This window comes from Papaver somniferum, chromosome 4 (assembly GCF_003573695.1).
Source record: "Papaver somniferum cultivar HN1 chromosome 4, ASM357369v1, whole genome shotgun sequence".
NCBI lineage: Eukaryota > Viridiplantae > Streptophyta > Magnoliopsida > Ranunculales > Papaveraceae > Papaver > Papaver somniferum.
Genome location: NC_039361.1, coordinates 33,018,279 through 33,037,795, shown reverse-complemented (window position 1 = coordinate 33,037,795; position 19,517 = coordinate 33,018,279).

Sequence of the window (19,517 nt, the reverse complement as noted above, 5' to 3'; positions counted from 1 at the left end):
AATTTCTTGGAGGGTTCATTCGGTATCATCTGCATTCCATTCTGAAGTCTAATAGTAGGCTAGTGCCTGTAGAGGCTTAATACAGTTTGGTGTTCAAAGCTGCACGAGGTTCCTAGGTTATTCTTCAAGTGCAGTTTTCCTTGTTAACAAAATTCTTCTGTGTGTGCTTTTTAATTTTCCGCATCTTTTGATTGTTAAAAGAACTACACATGTTCATACTCTTATCAAACGAAAAATTTAGTGGTGTACTTGGTACCCTCTCCTTTTCACTATAATAACAAATAGCATATATGTATGGAAAACGATAAAAACCCAATTTTACCTATTTCAATGATCGCACTAACAATCGGTTATACTAAAACAATAGTTAATGCTTGAAATACCTAAGAAGACAATCATCACAAGATCAAAACGTGCTCAAATTAGCAAAAACAATAATATTTTTTTAAAAAATTTTTATTGGGTCATGAACAGCCGTTTTCGAAAAAAAAACCAAAATACTTTCTTTTACCTCGCTGGATTTTGGCCCGAATTCGATGACTCACCAGTAGAGGAACTGCTACTGGTGGTGGTTATCGGCAGAGGAGAGGAGGAGAGATAAAGGTGGTCGGTGCCAATGGTGAATACAAATAAATAAAAGGGTGTACTCCCTTTTATATCAATTTGGTTTCCTAGTTTTGGTGAAAAGGGATTTCCTTTTTCAAGCAGCGGACCCAAAAGTACTAAACGGGATCAATCATGCAAATTTGGTCCTTCTACCATGCCAATCAGCCGGTATGCCTTATCATGCCAGCCATATGACACCAGTCATTGCTCCTTGGACGATTACCCGATATTATTGGAGCATCAAATCAGCTAGAAAGCATCTGGTAAAAATTTAATTACTAAGTTAAATTATTTATTTTTCTTCTGTTAGAAAAATCACCATCTAGTACTTATTGTAAAACATTACTTTCCCACAATAAGCAGGGGACTTTAATATTGATGGTGGATTTTTTACGATGCCGAAAATCATAAAATCGCATCTACTCGGCTGTAGAAATATTAGAATTTTGTATGTCTATGACCCGACATCAAAATTTGAAATTTATATTTTATATTCGACAAGAGAATTAAAATAAAAACCTTGTTACAGGCATCTGCGGTTGATCATGTAACCTCTTCAAAACACAAATATATATGAAAATATTAGAGCCTCGCCCAGCTAAGCTTTCAATATTCTATATATTTATTGTTTTTTTAGTACGATTCAGTATTTACTCATGTATTCAAAACTCACTATGTTGAGTGTTGCCACACTTACCAGATGTTTTTTAATTGTACATAATATACATTCAGAACCAGTATGATACTTCTATTACCTCGTTCTTGAATCAATACGATGTTCCTAGATAGATTATCTACTAGTATAGAACAACTCATTAATTAATTGTAGGGTTGTTTCTCTCGTCACAAGGATGATTTTCTCTCTCATCTTTTGGATGATTATTCCTCTCGTCAAGGGACGATTTTCTTTGTCTTCTAATAGTGTTATGTTTGTTTTTGTTTTGCAGGTCAATTAGTTTCTTGTTTCTCGTCTTATTCTCTCATGCTTTATCACCGAGTCTTTTACAAAGAACGTCATCTCATCGCTTTTCAAGTAATATAATCATCATCAACAAACCAACCAGAATCAAATTGTGACGAGATTACTAAAAAATGGTATACATCTTGAAGGTTGACGATCATGGATATGATTTCCCAGAATACCTTGTTGAGGAAGATAATGAGCACAAATACTCACTGGTTATAAAAACAATCACATGAAGGGAATATGATCTTAATATTATTCATAATCTTCTCCAAATATCATGGAAACCTTCAGGAAATATGGAGATTTCAAGTTTTGGTTTAGCAATATACCTAATCAAGTTTGAACTTGGTTGTGACTACAGTACGGTCCTAACAAGATCTCCTTGGTACTGAATGAAGACCTTCTTCTCATTGAAAGATGTGATCCAGAAAAACTACCACATGAGTATGAGTTTAGATATGCAGATTTCACAATACATGTGCATGGTCTATCTCTAAGTGCACAAAATAAGAAAATAGTTGAATTCATAGATTGAAAAGTTGGAACCCTATATCCAATTCAACCTAATGAACAAGCTAAATGGGGAATCTATGTGAAATTCCATGTCAAAATCGACGTTACCAAACCCTTGAAGAAAGAACTAAACTTCAATCTCGCATCAAATAAGAAGTGTAAGGTCTCGCTGACATATGAAAGGTTCCCAAGAGTTTGTTTTTCTGTGGAAAGTTTGGTCACATTATGAAGCAATGCCCTAAATTATCCAAGGATCGTGGAAAAAAATGGGTTTTGTCTCACTTGAAACATTCGTGGAGAAAATGCAAGATACGAAGATAACCAGATTTACATAGAAAATCAACACAAATTACAACCCAGAATTGGTCAATCAAGTCACCCACTAAGGTCAACTCTACGATCATCAGAGAATGGTCAAGAAACGGATGAGTTAATACCGAAAGTCTCTCCTAATAATCAACCAAACATTCAATTAATATTCTCCGATGTACCTCCCAATATGAGCCAATCCTACACCCAATTAAGGCCTATCAGTAAAAAAATACCCGTACCACCAACTACACTCAAACCAACTTCTACACTACCATCTACCTCAACCCGTTCCATCTCAGCAAACCCCCATCCCACAGTGGCAAATATCAAACCAGCAAATGCCCCCATTAACTCTAAACTGAATCCATCAACTCAAGCAAAAAATATGACACAATGGAAGAGACATGCTAGAGTCTCTCAGAATCTTGATTCTGCTGAACCCCTTACTCAAATTCGTACCAAAAGGCACTCCACCCCCATGGATTGTGACCCACCACAAAAACACCACCATTCCTGCAAATATGAAGAGGTAGTGCAATATTGGAACTGTCGTGGTTTATGGAATGAGGCGACAATTCTAGCGTCAAACTCATTCCTGAAAAGCTGTAACCCATCAATATTATTTGTCTCCGAAACTAGATTAAACTGTTAGAGCATTGCTCGGTCGAACTCGCAAGCATTGCTATCTCAAGCTTGTTTGTCAAATTTAGTTGTCAAAACTATATGTCTTGATTTCTAGTCTACTTATAGCTAAGTCTCGGACTAGGATAGTTAAGTGTAGTTGAGCTCCAGACTCCATGGTGATCATCTTACGAAGACGAAGAAATACTCAAGGAACTAGTGGAACTTCATCCGACTAAAAGTTATATGGAGACTTGAACTTATCTGTCACTCAAAAGTTTATCTACTCTATCTCCTACTCTTGAGACAAAAGTCGTATAAGTATGACAGTTTTCATACATACACATTTGCTATTTCGAGCCGAGTTTATCTCGCCTATCTATTTCTCAAAATATGTGTTGGTAAGCTTTCGCTTTAACCATTTTCATCTTTACCCGTGACGAAAGTCATGATGACGTTTCAATCTCTTGAAAATTTCTTTGATGACGATAATTGTGAATAACGACTATTATAACATTATAGAAGAATGTTTCAATGATTCAAATGTAGAGTTTAGATTATGTAACCATATATGGATATAAACATATATAGTGTGTTCACACATTAGTGTATAAATCCATGTACCGGAAACCAAGTGTGTGCATGTGTGTGCATACGGAATTGGTAAAGGAGACAGATTGGGTACGTGTACTGGCGGAAATTTTCCTCCCAGAAAATTCTGTTGAGTTTGTGGTTTGCAAACTAGTAAACCAGTCACCTTAGGTACGTGTACCCGTAGGCGTACTGGCGGAACTTTATTACCCGAAAACTTCTGCTGAGTTTGAAAACCAAAACCAACTCAATCCGGTTGCTAAGGTACGCATACCCGTACGCGTACCCAAGATGGTTATTTTCTCAAATCGGTAGCTCATGAACTTAAACAATAAATTATAAGGAACGCAATCTTTGCAAACCGTGGGTATATTTTTCATGAATTGATTCAAATGAATCAAACCGATTTTGTTTCAATTGTGTCTATGTATAAAGACCTAAGCAATTGAACAACTCTTCAACTAGTTCTTTTGAAGTCATTTGAACTAGTTATGAAGAAGATGAATACGGTTAATATGGAAGTGCTCTTATGGCTAACCACTATTTGTGAACCAACTAAGTGTACACTTTTAGGTACGGTTACTCAAACCTAAATGAAGTACATTTCATTTATGTATGACAAGCTAAGTTTCGATCTAATGGTTGAAAGATATTAGCATGTATCTAATCAGGTTTTCATCTAACGGTGAATATTAAATGCTTTGTTACTAAGCTAACATTGATTGCAAACCCTGAAACTACTTCTCTTGTAGTTGAACGATCTGATCTTTCCATTTCTGTCGTACGAGTTCAATTGAAATAATTGACTTGAGATTATATCTCCGATAGGGAAAGATAAAAACAAATCACAAACATCTTCGTCTCATCGTTTGTGATTCCACAATATCTTGTTTTGTTACCATACTATTAAGATTATTGTGAGGTGATTGATAATTCTAGGTTGTTCTTCGGGAATATAAGTCCGGTTATCGATTAGTTCCTGTTCACCTTGATTTTATCAAAAGACGGAACAAAACTCATAGGTTTATCTGTGGGAGACGTATCTATTGTCGTAGACTTTTCTGCGTGATATAGATTTGTTTATTAAAGTCTTCGACTTTGGGTCGTAGCAACTCTTGGTTGTGGGTGAGATCAGCTTAGGGAATCAAGTGCGCAGCATCCTGCTGGGATCGGAGACGTAAGGAGCTCAACTGTACCTTGAATAAGTGTGAGATTTATTGGGGTTCAACTACAGTCCAAACCGAAGTTAGTTTGTAGTAAGCTAGTGTCTGTAGCGGCTTAATACAGTGTGGTGTTCAATCTGGACTAGGTCCCGCTGTTTTTCTGCATTTGCGGTTTCCTCGTTAACAAAACTTCTGGTGTCTGTGTTATTTCTATTTCGCATTATATTTTGTTATATAATTAAAATATCACAGGTTGTGCGTTGTATCGATCAATTGTGAAATCCAACCTTTGGTTGTTGATTGGAAATTGGTTGATCCTTGGATATTGGTCTTTGGTACCATCCAAGTTTATATCTCTTGTATTTAATAAGACTCGCAAATTTCTATTTGCTTGAGTATAAATTAAATTAAGAGATAAAGATATTAACTCCTTGATATACTTTTTATTAAGATTGAGTCTGACTGTCTAGTTGATTCTCTTAAAAGTATATTAGAGTGAGTCCATACAGATTCCTAATTAAAATATTGGGTGAGGTTATTAGACCCCCGCATTTTCAATTGGTATCAGAGCAGGCAAACACGTTCAAGACCTCAGAAGTCTGTGTTTGTAGCGATCTGACTCTATGGACAAGATATCAAGATATTTGCTTGAGTATAAATTAAATTAAGAGATCAAGATATTAACTCCTTGATATACTTTTTATTAAGATTGAGTCTGACTGTCTAGTTTATTCTATTAAAAGTATATTAGAGTGAGTCCATACAAATTCCTAATTAAAATATTGGGTGAGGTTGTTAGACCCCCGCATTTTCAATTGGTATCAGAGCAGGCAAACACGTTCAAGACCTCAGAAGTCTGTGTTTGTAGCGATCTGACTCTATGGACAGAGGTACTATCTCTGAGAAACGCGTCACCAGAAATAAAGACTTTGTTTCTAATAGGTCTATTAAAGAGAAAGATCCTCCAGTCTCTGTTATAGACAAACCTAGTGTTCAAATGAAACATACTAACACTGACATATATTATCCTGATGAATCTGACTCTGTTGTTCAAGAGGAAACAACTATAGAGAGTAAACTAATTCTAAATCTTGCTAGAATTCAAGCTGATAGATTCAAACAGTTGAAAAAACATGTCAATGTCCTTCTTGGTGTAGTAAAAAATTGTAGCTCCAGTAAAAAGGCTTCTTATAAGGAAAATCCTGAAGTTCGGTCAACTCGTATCTTACTTGAGGCAAAACTTTAAAAGGATGCTTTAGAAATTGAACATGTCTTGAGTAATGTCTCCATTCAAGGATGTTCAGAAAAGTCTGATATACCATCTACTTCTATTCGAACTGAAAGAGCTCCAGTTTCAGAAGTAATTTCAGATTCTCTTCCCACTCAAACTGGTGTGCAGGGGATTCACATATCAGCTGGAAGAAAGAAATCACCAAACGATAATTTTAGGTCTGCAATATCTAATCACTCCCGTGATCAGAAATTATGTCTTTTTTGTGATTCAAAAGGACATATAGTGCAAAAGAGGAAACCCAAGTTGAAAAAAAAATCGTTGGTTCAACTTCAACACACCTTAGATTTGATTCTTAAAGGTGTAATTGACATTCGTATGGCTAAACCAATTGGTTTTAGTACACATCCTGTGTTTCTTACCAGGAAGGTCAGTTCAATGAGTTCCTCAAATGCACAAAAGCATAATAGACTTTTTGACAAATATCGTCCAAGAAGAACTCATGTTCTCTTTACTATTAGAAATTGAGATAATGCTAACCCTGATGTGAATCATGTATCAAGTGAAGAATGCGGATATGATCATATGGATGACAACCTAAAATTGATTTATTGAGGGATATAAGGAAATCATCAACAAACTGTGTATTCCATCTAGACGACACTCTTCAGGTAAAAATCCTTACTATGTGTCATATTATGATGATAGTAAATTTTATGATAATTTTTCACATCATAACAGTCTTCCTCCAAAATACAGAAGAAAGGGGTTTAACCAAAAACAATATTCATTTGATGAGCCAAAAGATCATACTTGTGCTACTTGATCACAAGGTTGAAATCTCTCACACAAAAATCTTGGTTGAGAGATATGTTCAGGTATACTTGTTGGAAATGGTGTTTTCAGATTCTCAAGCTATTTTCTTATCGGCTTTAGCTTGAGTATCTTTGCAAAAATGCTTACAAAAGTATTTGTTTTGATGTTTCCAAAATTTCTATTTGTTTTTGTTTTTCTTTGGTTAAACAAGGTGCTACTTATGTACTCTAAAAAAATTACTTCTCTTATGAGACATAGATTTTTTTTTGAGATATTATGATTTCTTCTTGTTGCAAGAGGTCTCAGCAAGGTCGTGTTCGTCGACTCTTGTCCTTCTTTTGGGTCAAGATTGAACTCGTACAGGTTACCCGTGTGATTGACATGAATCAATTAAGGAAACCCTAAAAAATTCCTTCCCTAAGAAACCTTTAAGTACCCGACCTATTGAGTTACGCAAGTCACGTTTGCATACTCTAGGTTATTTTTGGGTTTTCAAAAATGTCTTCTTCTTCATCTCGCAATGGTGATTTTGCAAAGGGATTTCTTGAGAAAGGTTTTGGTTTTGAATCAAAAGGAAGGAAGAAAAGAACTGTTGTAGAAGATGGTGCACCTAATGCCTCATGCTACTATGCCTCCTCACACCAAGATGTTGAAAATGAGGATATGGTCTCTGCTGAAGTGGTTCATGACTTTCTTAAATACTTTGAGGAAGCAAAACTGCAACTTGTTGATACTATGAAGGATCATGATGTGGTTAGAATTGAGTTAAAAAATGTTACTACTGACCTTGGTCTCAGAAATTCACATGTTAAAGAACTTCTCAATGAGGATATCTTCTCCGAAGATGCAGTTGATAATATGAATCACTAGCTCAAAGGTCTCGAAACCCGTGAAGCTACCGAACGTGAACTTTAATTTAGCTTGTGATCGGTTTCTAGTAGATTAGTTATTTTAAATCTAAGAAACTTCTTAAGAGAATTTTTATTCTTGTTTTTGTTTAAGAAGGATAACTAGGTTTGGAATATCCATTATTGTGATTACACATCGCTATGTCCAACGTTTTCATCTTGCAATGTTTTTAGATTTATTTAAATTCTAAGTTATTTGGAAGATGATTTTTGCAGTAATATTTATGGTTTTATGTATTGCAATATGTTATTGGATATGTGTGTTTGCGTCCGTGAACTATGATTGTCCCATACGATGTCAAAAGTTATCTCCTTCATATGTCGATATGCATGTATTGATAAAAGATCGATGAACTTTGGACAAAACAAAAATTGAACCTATTATGTCGTTATGCAAATAATTGATGGAAGACAGGATGAATTTTTGTCCACAAAGATTATGTCTATTATATGTCGTTATGCAAATAGTGATGAAAATAGAATGAATCTTTGTCCATGCCGCAGTATTGATCTTCCCTGATCCATAGTTTATGTGTATATACTGTGCGGCTCCATAAGTCTTCTTATGTGAGCATTTCCAACTAAACTAATCATGAATTCGTTTGTGGTTAACTTGGTTGAGTATTCCGATTAAATTAATCATGGGTTGTCTTGTAATTAATTTAATTGAGAATTTTGGATACAAAATCATTTCCTTGTGATTTTTGATGTCCAAAGAAATCCTTTTTTTCTTGTGAAAGTAAGGTCGCTCTTGTTGTTCTTTCGGGAATGACATCAAATGGGGGAGAGTTCTTTTGAACTTGCGCTTAATTTCCATATCTTTGTGGGGAGTGTGGCTGTGGAATATTTTAGGAGTTATCTTGTATCTTTATAAACTCATTGATGAATGCATTTAGCTTCGGCTATATGATTTCATCTAAACAAAGTTGATATGTACTTTTCTTTGGTCTTAAAGCATCTCCGTGGAAATTTCATTAGGATCCCGTTTCCGTACCTTTGCCAATTTTATTGATAAAAAGGGGGAGAATTAATGTGTAGTTCACACTACAAATATATATGGTTTTCGGATCATTATGTAAGGGGAGTGATTCTCATGTTGAGATGAAAGTATTGACTAAGGGGGAGTGATACATATCACCATAGTATTATTGTCAAAGTTCTGATACAATTGAACTTTGATACTGTGTAATAATACTATGACACTGTATAACAATGATCGGGAGCTTTTGTTTTCTCATTTTTATGGCTACAGATCTTCAACAACTATGATGTTGAACTGAACAACTATGGAATCATGGAAGTACTTGGAAAAGACGAAGTTTTCAAGTAATGTTGAAGCACCAAGCAGATCAAGCATGTGGACGAGAAGCTACAAAGTTTTATTTATTTTGTAATTCATATGTATTGATAGTTTTGTCACTAAAATTGACAAAGGGGGAGATTTTTAGAGCATTTCTCGGTCGAACTCGCAAGCGTTGCTATCTCAAGCTTGTTTGTCAAATTTAGTTGTCAAAACTATATGTCTTGATTTCTAGTCTACTTATAGCTAAGTCTCGGACTAGGATAGTAAAGTGTAGTTGAGCTCCAGACTCCATGGCGACCATCTTACGAAGACGAAGAACTACTCAAGGAACTAGTGGAACTTCATCCGACTAAAAGGTATATGGAGACTTGAACTTATCTATCACTCAAAAGTCTATCTACTCTATCTCCTACTCTTGAGACAAAAGTCGTATAAGTATGATAGTTTTCATACATACACATTTGCTATTTCGAGCCGAGTTTATTTCGCCTATCTATTTCTCGAAATATGTGTTGGTAAGATTTCGCTTTAACCATTTTCATCTTTACCCGTGATGAAAGTCATGATGACGTTTCAATCTATTGAAAATTGCTTTGATGACGATAGTTGTGAATAACGACTATTATAACATTATAGAAGAATGTTTCAATGATTCAAATGTAGAGTTGAGATTATGTAACCATATATGGATATAAGCATATATAGTGTGTTCGCACATTAGTGTATAAATCCATGTACCGGAAACCAAGTGCGTGCATATGTATGCATACAAAATTGGTAAAGGAGACAGGTTGGGTACGCGTACTGGCGGAACTTTTCCTCCCGGAAAATTCTACTGAGTTTGTAGTTTGCAAACTAGTAAACCAGTCACCTTAGGTACGCGTACTGGCGGAACTGTTCTACCCGAAAAATTCTGCTGAGTTTGGAAACCAAAACCAACTCAATTCGGTTGCTAAGATACGCATACCCGTACGCGTACCCAAGCTGGTTATTTTCTCAAATCGGTAGTTCATGAAATTAAACAATAAATTTTAAGGAATGCAATATTTGCAAACCGTGGCTATATTGTTCATGAATTGATTCAAATGAATCAAACCGATTTTGTTTCAATTGTGTCTATGTACAAAGACCTAAGCAATTGAACAACTCTTGAACTAATTCTTTTGAATTCATTTGAACTAGTTATGAAGAAGATGAATATGGTTAATATGGAAGTGCTCTTATGGCTAACCATTGGTTAACTATTTGTGATCCAACTAAGTGTACACGTTTAGGTACATTTACTCAAACCAAAATGAAATACATTTCATTTGTGTATGACAAGCTAAGTTTCGGTATAACGGTTGAAAGATATTAGCTTGTATCTAATCAGGTTTTCATCTGACGGTGAATATTGAATGCTTTATTACTAAGCTAACATTAGTTGCAAACCCTGATTTGAAAACTATATAAAGGAGAACTCTAGCAACTGGAAAAACTAATCCCCATACCTCTTGTATGATACTAGTTGGATTAGCTAGAGTCGACTCTCCTTTAAACTTAGGTTTCTTCTCGATGCCCTGTAGGTTAACGACTTAAAGACTTCATTGGGATTGTGAAGCCAGACGAAACTACTTCTCTTGTAGTTGAGCGATCTGATCTTGTCGTTTCTATCGTACGAGTTCAATTGAAAGAATTGACTTGAGATTATATCTCCGATAGGGAAAGATAAAAATAAATCACAAACATCTTCGTCTCATTGTTTGTGATTCCGCAATATCTTATTTCGCTACCATACGATTAAGATTATTATGAGGTGATTGATAATTCTAGGCTGTTCTTTGGGAATATAAGTCCGGGTTATTGATTAGTTCCTGTTCACCTTGATTTTAACAAAATACGGAACAAAACTCATAGGTTTATCTGTGGGAGACAAATTTATCTATTACCGTAGACTTTTCTGTGTGATACGGATTTGTTTATTAAAGTCTTCGACTTTGGGTCGTAGCAACTCTTGGTTGTGGGTGAGATCAACTAAGGGAATCAAGTGTGTAGAATCCTTCTGGGATCAGAGACGTAAGGAACGCAACCGTACCTTGAATCAGTGTGAGATTGACTGGGGTTCAACTACAGTCCAGACCGAAGTTAGTTTGTAGTAGGCTAGTGTCTGTAGCGGCTTAATACAATGTGGTGTTCAATCTGGACTAGGTCCCGGGGTTTTTCTGCATTTGCGGTTTCCTCATTAACAAAACTTCTGATGTTTGTGTTATTTCTATCCCGCATTATATTTTATTATATAAATCATAGGTTGTGCGTTGTATCGATTAATTATGAAATCCGATCTTTGTTTGTTGATTGGAAATTGATTGATCCTTGGATATTGGTCTTTGGTACCATCCAAGTTTATATCTCTTGTATTTAATAAAGACTCGCAGATTTCTATTTGATTGAGTATAGATTAAATCAAGAGATCGAGATATTAACTCCTTGATATACTTTTTATTAAGATTGAGTCTGACTGTCTAGTTGATTCTCTTAAAAGTATATTAGAGTTAGTCCATATAGATTTCTAATCGAAATATTGGGTGAGGTTGTTAGACCCACGCATTTTCATAAACGAGAATAATTACAGGCAAGTCTAAAGCAAACATAACTTCAATATTTTGATTACGTTGTTGGTCAAGGAAGAAGTGGAGGAGTGGTTGTGCTCTGGCACGATAATGTTGTCCTCAAATTAATCTCAAAGTCACAAAATCTCATCCACTGTGTTATTGGTCCAAAATTCAGCATACCAAAATGGGAATTACTGTTCATATATATGGTCCACCTTCTCACCCTCATAGAGATGGCTTCTGGAGAAACACATCTAAAATCATATATGACATCTCATGACCTTGGTGCATCATTGGCGACCTCAATGTTTTAATGCATTATCATGAAAAGCATGGTGGTTCTACAGATACAGATATATGTTGTAGTGAGTTCAGAATCATGATAAGAGAGAAAGATATTCTGGATTTGGGATATGCAGGACCAACTTTCACTTGGTCTAACAGTGCATCCCGAAACACACCCATTTTCAGAGGTTGGAAAAAGTTGTTTTCAACTCTCAATAGAGAATTCTTTTCCCTGATGCAGCAATCCTTCATCTACCAAGACTTGAAAGTGATCATGCTCCCATATTGCTAAACACAATGAGGATACCTCCAAAAAGAAAACCAAACTACACATTTGAAATCTATTGGACTGAGCACCCCCAGTTCAATGACATCATCAAAACCAAATGGGACAACATATATGGAAACTTCACTAAAAGACTTCATATGTTGGGTAAAGGTTTATAGAAATTGAGCAGAAACATGTATAGTGATATTAAGAGAGAGATTGAAGATAAGAAACAAATGCTGGTTGATTTTCAGGCAACTGCACACTTGAGAGATATTATAGATGAAAAAAAGCAATCTGCCACAAGATTGTTTCTTAGGAGTTGGAAGCAAAGAAGAAAATCTCAGTGGGTGCCCAACACTGACAAAATCACATAGGTATTCCACATCTCTGTAATCCATAGGAGAAGAAAAACAAAATCTTTGCTATTAAAACTGAATGATGATTAGATACCTGATCACGAAAGAATTAAAGATTAACTCATATCTCACTTTCAGTGCATGTTCTCTAAAGATAACAACGTAAGAACCCATTGCTTGCCTATAGTACAATCCAATAACATTACAACAGATGACAACAATTATATTAGTTCAATACCTTCAGTTGAGGAAATTTTAAATGTCATCAAGAAAATGGGGTCTCTAAAATCCCCAGGACCTGATAGATACCCTGCAATATTCTACAAAAAGTGTTGGCAAACTATAAGTAATAAAACCATCCATCTTATTCAAGATTGCTTCAGGTACAAGTTCATTCTAGATGGCCTTAATCACACCCATGTTGCACTGATCCCAAAAAATAAAAAATCCAGCTATCCCTACTGATTATAGGCCTATTGACCTATGTAATGTTCTATACAAAGTAGTCACCAAGATAATCATCAATAGACTCAGAAATTTCCTAGACAACCTTATTGAGAAAACCCAGTCTTCTTTTGTGCCTGGTAAACAAATTATGTATAATATAGTGGTAGCTAAAGAATTATTTCACTCTATGCAAACCTCAGATTCTTCTCAAGGGGCTTTTTCTCTCAAACTTTAAATGAGCAAAGCATATGATAGAGTAGACTGGCAGTTTCTTAGTCACGCCCTTCATGCTTTTTTTCTCACTGACAGAGCTTATGACCTCATTATGAATTGTGTAAACTACTACATCCTACTCCATATTGCTCAATAGACAACCTGAAGGGTTCTTCAAAGGAGAAAGATGTATCAAGCAAGGATGCCCTCTTTCACCCTACTTGTTTATTATTAGCTCTCATTCCTTCTCAAGTATCATCAACACAACGGAAATGGAAGGCATCTACAATGGCTATAAACTCAACAGAATGGATCCTAAATAGTGTTTCCCAAATAATATTTGCTGATGATGTTTTGCAATTTGGAAATGTCAACAATAACACTATCTCTGCAATTTCAGTTATCCTACAACAATACTATGAAGACTGTGGTCAGCTAGTGAACTATCACAATTCTTCCATATACTTTAGTAAAAATGTCAGTGAAGAAAGAAGTGAGGAAATCGTAGCTGATCTTGGTGTTTGTAAGATGAGTAAAGAAGAAAAATAATTGGGGATTAAAAATTATACAACAAGGCAATAGAGTATCTTTCTACATATTTCTGATTGGCAAATTTGATGAGAAATTGGCCGGGTAGCAAAGAAATTATTTCTCACACGTTGGAAGAACTATGCTGATTCTAAATGTTTTGTCCCTCATGCCAGAGTACCACATAGCCTGCTCAATCATTCCAAAGTCCATTCTTAATAAACTTACATAGATACTAAGATATTTTTGGTAAGGGCACACAAGTGACCGAAGGAAAATGTATTTCTTTAAATGAGAATAATTCAATAACCCAAAAGAAATGGGAGGTCTTGGGATAAGATCTTTGGATGATCTTAATCAAGCCCTTTTGGCTAAGTTGACTTGGAGATTCTTAAATGATAGCAACTCTCTATGGAGAAACATCTTAAGGGAAAATATCTCAACAAAAAGTCATTATAGATAGTTAAAAATCCTCAGAAATGTTCATCAACTTGGTCACCCATCTTAGAGAGCAGAGATATATTAAAGAAAGGGTGTCTCTGGTTAATTAGCAATAAGAACATGATTAACATCAGGGATGACCCTTCGTTCACAACAATCCCAGGCTCCTCTCTTACTTGCGATGCATCAAATGATGTTGAATTTACTAAACTAAAACAACTTATTTCTCCAAGCACAAAGGACTGGGACATCACCAAACTGGAGCAATTCCTAGATCCTTACACCACCTCAAGTCTGCAGAATTCACATAAACAAAGAGGCCGAAGACAAACTCATTTGGTATCTCAATGAGCATGGAAACTTCACTCCTCAGTCATTTCAGAAGTTGTTGATGAAGCAGTCTGGTGAAGCTTCAAGGTACTGGGAAACAATTCTGGAAAAAAAATAAAGTGTCTTCAAAGATAAAATATTTTTATGGAGGGCCATACATAATGGTATTGGGGTTTTTCAGAAGGTTGGAAGATTCATATAGGGCATTGAGACTCACTGCAGAACCTGTAATTCAGTTGTTGAGAACATAGACCACCTCCTGATTCACTGCAATATTGCACAGGAAATCTGGTTTACTTCTCCTCTTGGCATAAGAACTCAAGGTATGCATCACCTGACTCTATCCTCCCTTGTTGAAAATTATCTATCCAGAAAGTGATTACACCTTCTCAATGGATGCTGCTATATGTCGGGCTATATGAAAGGCCAAAAATTCTTTGGTATTTGAGAAAAAGAAGATGTCAGTTCATAGCATTCTCAAAACTGTTGTTTATCAGTTCAACTTGTACTCAATTCACCTGAAGATATAGAGTTGGATGTTGTACCTGTTAGCACCCAGCCAAATGAATTGGATACTGCTACTCCTAGTTGGAACCTTCCTCCAGACGGTATCATTAAAACTAATGTGGGTGCATCCTTAAAAGATGGAGAATATGCTGCTACAACCATTGCTATGGAAAGTTCAGGCAGATGTTGTGGTGCAGGCACAAGATTGGGATTATCAAACTGGTCGGTGGTGGAAGAATCTGATGCTTTTCTTCTTCCTGCTGAAATTGTTGTGTAGCTAGGATTCAACTTTGTTATCATAGAAGGTGACTGTCAGGTGGTCGTTAAAGTTCTTATAGGGGAAGTTGTCCCCCCTGGAGATTTGGATAAATATCGACTTTATAAAAGCACTGATCAACTCCTTTTCTAAAGTGGAATTCAATTTCACTCTAAATATTACACATGGTTTATCCCATTCTCTAGCTACTTTCGCTCCGCGAAACAAAGTCCAACATAAAGGGTCCGCTAATCAAATCCCTAACAACATATTGTTTGTGTGGGATTAGGAATTTTCTGATTTTTGTTTATTCTTTTGTGTACCAAAATAATAATAATAATAATTCTAGTGTTATATTCACCAATTGAATTCCTAGAAAATACTCTATTTTTTTGGTTCACCAAAACATATCGCTACTATAATTTATAGTTATTCTCAGCACTATTCTATAAATTATAGTGAATATTTTCCTTTCGGGCGTACGGGCTAACACGGCTAGCTCCGATAAAATGGTGTGGGTGTACATAGCAACAGTGATCTAAAGAGCATATCATGATCTAAAGAGCTTTATTACAAAGAGGATTAAAAAAAGTGTGTGTGGGACTGGTGCCTGCCGGACGACCATGTCGCTGGCGCACAGTCAGTCCCACACTCTCTTTTCCTTTTTAAATATTTTTTTAGATTTATTCCTTTACTTAAGGTTTCCATTTTCTATAAAATTTTGGTCTTTTTACCATATCATACCAAATTTTGCTTCATAGAGGATATGATGTACAAAATGAATCATCCCATTACCATTCGGTCTTTATACCATTTAATATACTATAATATCATTATTTTAGTATTTCAAAATTTTAGTTTTTATGCCAAAAAATCATACACGCTCTTTCCGTCAAAATTATGTCTTTCAGTCAGGATCAAACTCTTCTGAGATATAACAAAATGTGCTAATTAGATGACCAATAAAAACACAAAATAATTAAGAATGGTCTTCACACCACCGACAATCATGGCCGGTCCATCACCTCCATTTGGTTAATCCCACCTTCCACCATTTTGGTCAGTGAAATGACGAGGGTACCAAGTACACCACAATCTTTCGATATCAACCTATATGATAGATACCTTGCGTGATCTAATACAGACAAAGACTGTCAAGAAGATAAAAACCACAAGGTATACACTTGGTATATAGTACAAGTCCAGAACCGAACCTAACTATATGGATCAAACCAAGTATATTGATTAATGTACAAGTGTATTTACTTTAATTATAAAGACAAGCTAAATAATGCAGAAGTAAAGTAAATAACAGAACCCAATATTTTGTTAACGAGGAAACCAAAAATGCAGAAAAACCCCACGACTTGGTCCAGTTTTGAATACTCTCATAAATAAGTCGTTATACAAAGACCACTACCAACTTTTTATTGTTGAGACCAAGTAATCTACCCTTAGTTACCTAGTTTCCTCAATATACCTGCACCTACAACAATTTGGCCAACCCACGTGAACCCTAAGATAGAGTCCACTATCTTAAGTTGCTTCATCCGCAGCGAAGACTTGTAGAACTCAACTCCTTTGGATCGTATTCCGAAACAGTAAAGTACTAAATTGTGTTCGGTAACTGCTCTCACAATCTCAAACAGTAAATCAGAGATTTATGTTGAGTCAAACAAAGGCTCTTCCGTTTAATCTAATAAACTCATTTGATTGGTTAGATCTACCGAGATCTAGATTATTAAGAAAACCAGATCTAGGTATACAAACTATCATATTTGAATACTGAACAATACCACAAAATGATGTATGCTGATCTAATACGACTACCAGTGAAATGTCTACAAAAGATAAAAAAAACGCTAAGTCGGATCCCATCCGATCAAGCATGTGCACAACGTAAACAAAGATAGGAAACCAATAAGAAATCTTCTTGTCTTCAATGTACCTTCACAAATAAACTTGATTCCACTTATGATCGATCACACACATAACAAAGTCTATTAACAATGGATAATCACAAGTTTACGTCAGATCTAAAAACATATTTGAATCACCGTTAATCCCTTGATCGAGTTTGAGTGAACTTATGTTAGAAAAGAAGGCTCTCAAGAATAATCAAACTAGTTGCAATCAAGGTTTAACAACCATTGGTCATTTAAATCATTAATCAGTAACTAAAATAACAGTACAAATTATAGTTTCCCACGAACGGTACTATCGAGACGTTTCTTGATCCATCATAAGTCTTTAAACTAGCGGACGTAAGAGATTTCGCCTAATTAGGTTACTCTCATCTCCATGATAGTATTAAAAGTAATATTATTAGTCGGCTACAGTAGTGACTAAAAAAATGAAGTGCCTTCCTCAGGATTAGTTTGTAAGAAGAACAAACTGCACTATTTATAGGCCAAGGTAGATTGGACACTAAGAAATTTCCATAACCGAAAATAATCTCAAGATATGCAATAAGCACCAATATTCGGTTTTTTCTAATTCCAACCAATATCCAACTTTTATATCGAAATCCCTCATGGATGACAACTCAATATTAATTGGTATACAATAAGGATACTTTACTAGTATATTTTCCAGATATATGTTTTACTTGCTGGAAAATAAAACGTATATATTCGAAAAACTCAATAGAAGATTCTCAAACATTTCGGTTTGGGATCTCACCATGAGTATCAAGGAATTTCTTTGAACAATAAAAAGATAAAATTTTATCATGTTCAAATTACTTACTATATAGACATCTTGAACTTTCCTATTTAGAAAACCCACATTCCGAAGATCACACAAACCATGGAGAATACGTGAAACCGGAAATATGATTTTGTTATGGGATCAGTTCTCCTAGAGATCCCCAATAGGGATCAGTCCTACTATAGATCCCCAATAGGTAGGGATCGGTCTTGCTATAGATCCCCAATAGATATCAGTCCCACTATAGTTCCCTAATATGAATCAGATCACTAATCCCATTGTTTCCTTCCAACTGCGAAACAAGTTTCGCAAGTTTACTTCGTTAAACTCATGTAATTAAACATACTTTTCTAGGTATAAAATTAATCTTGACTTCATTATACAATCTAGTAACAAATTACAAAGATAGTGTTTATGCCGCAATTACGAAGTTCAAAAGATAAGTGTTATACTTCATGATTCAACATACCAAAGTTGTGATGCAACTTGTATAGTCTTCCTTGACACTTAATTATAATAAGATGATCAAGTCTCTAATACTAGAGTTTTATATATATAACTTCGCATGTTTTGTTTCAATCTAAATGACTTGAAAGTAACATAGATATAAATGGAAACAAGTCAGAGTAATACTTCGCATGTTATCCCGATACGTCTTCAGAATCTCCAGCTTTTTAGAGTAATACTTGTATGTCTCAACATTTCTTGACTTTCTAATCTAACCTAACATAGTTGAATCTAGTAATCTAATCAAGCGACCTTGAGTTTTGGAACTAAAATATGACAACCAACCTTGACATGCCAACGCTTAGAGGGTTCAACCGAGCAATGTTCTAACAGTCAGTCCATTTTCCACCATTTTGGTCGGTCCTCCTTCTGCCATTTCTTGGTTCATCCGTCTATCATATTATGTTTTGCTGATTAATGCACTGACGAGGATAATTTTAGTTAGGTATAAATAACAATTAGTTTATATTGGTATTAATACCAATGTTTTTCAATGATAAATCAATTGCTATGTCTAGCAATATGTAATTGCTCTAACTAGCAATATTTATTCGCGCTACCTAACAACATTTCATTGGTCTGGCAACTATTAGTAATATTATAATTTATCTATCTTGCTGCTTAACGCTTTTTGACATGGTAGATCGAGATTAAATATTCTTTATTGCTAACATTAGCATTTTGGATATTTACATGAATTCATGTCAAATGCTTGGCATATCCTTGTATTAGTCTGTGCTTGATCCAACAATCTCATCACACCTATGCATATGATCCAAACCATCTAAGCAGCATTGCTCCTCAGTGATCACTATGATATGCCAAAACCATCAACATTAATCAGACTCTCTACGCCTAAGGTATCCAAAGCATATTACTATCATAACAGGCAATTTATGCTATATTTCACTAACATAACGAGTTTCTAAGAAGAATTCCAGACTCTTCAATATGGTAAGACTAGCATCCAGGTCAACGAATGACCAAATAAATACACGAAATAGACTTTACCATGCTCAAGACATCAATAATATCACATGAGAGG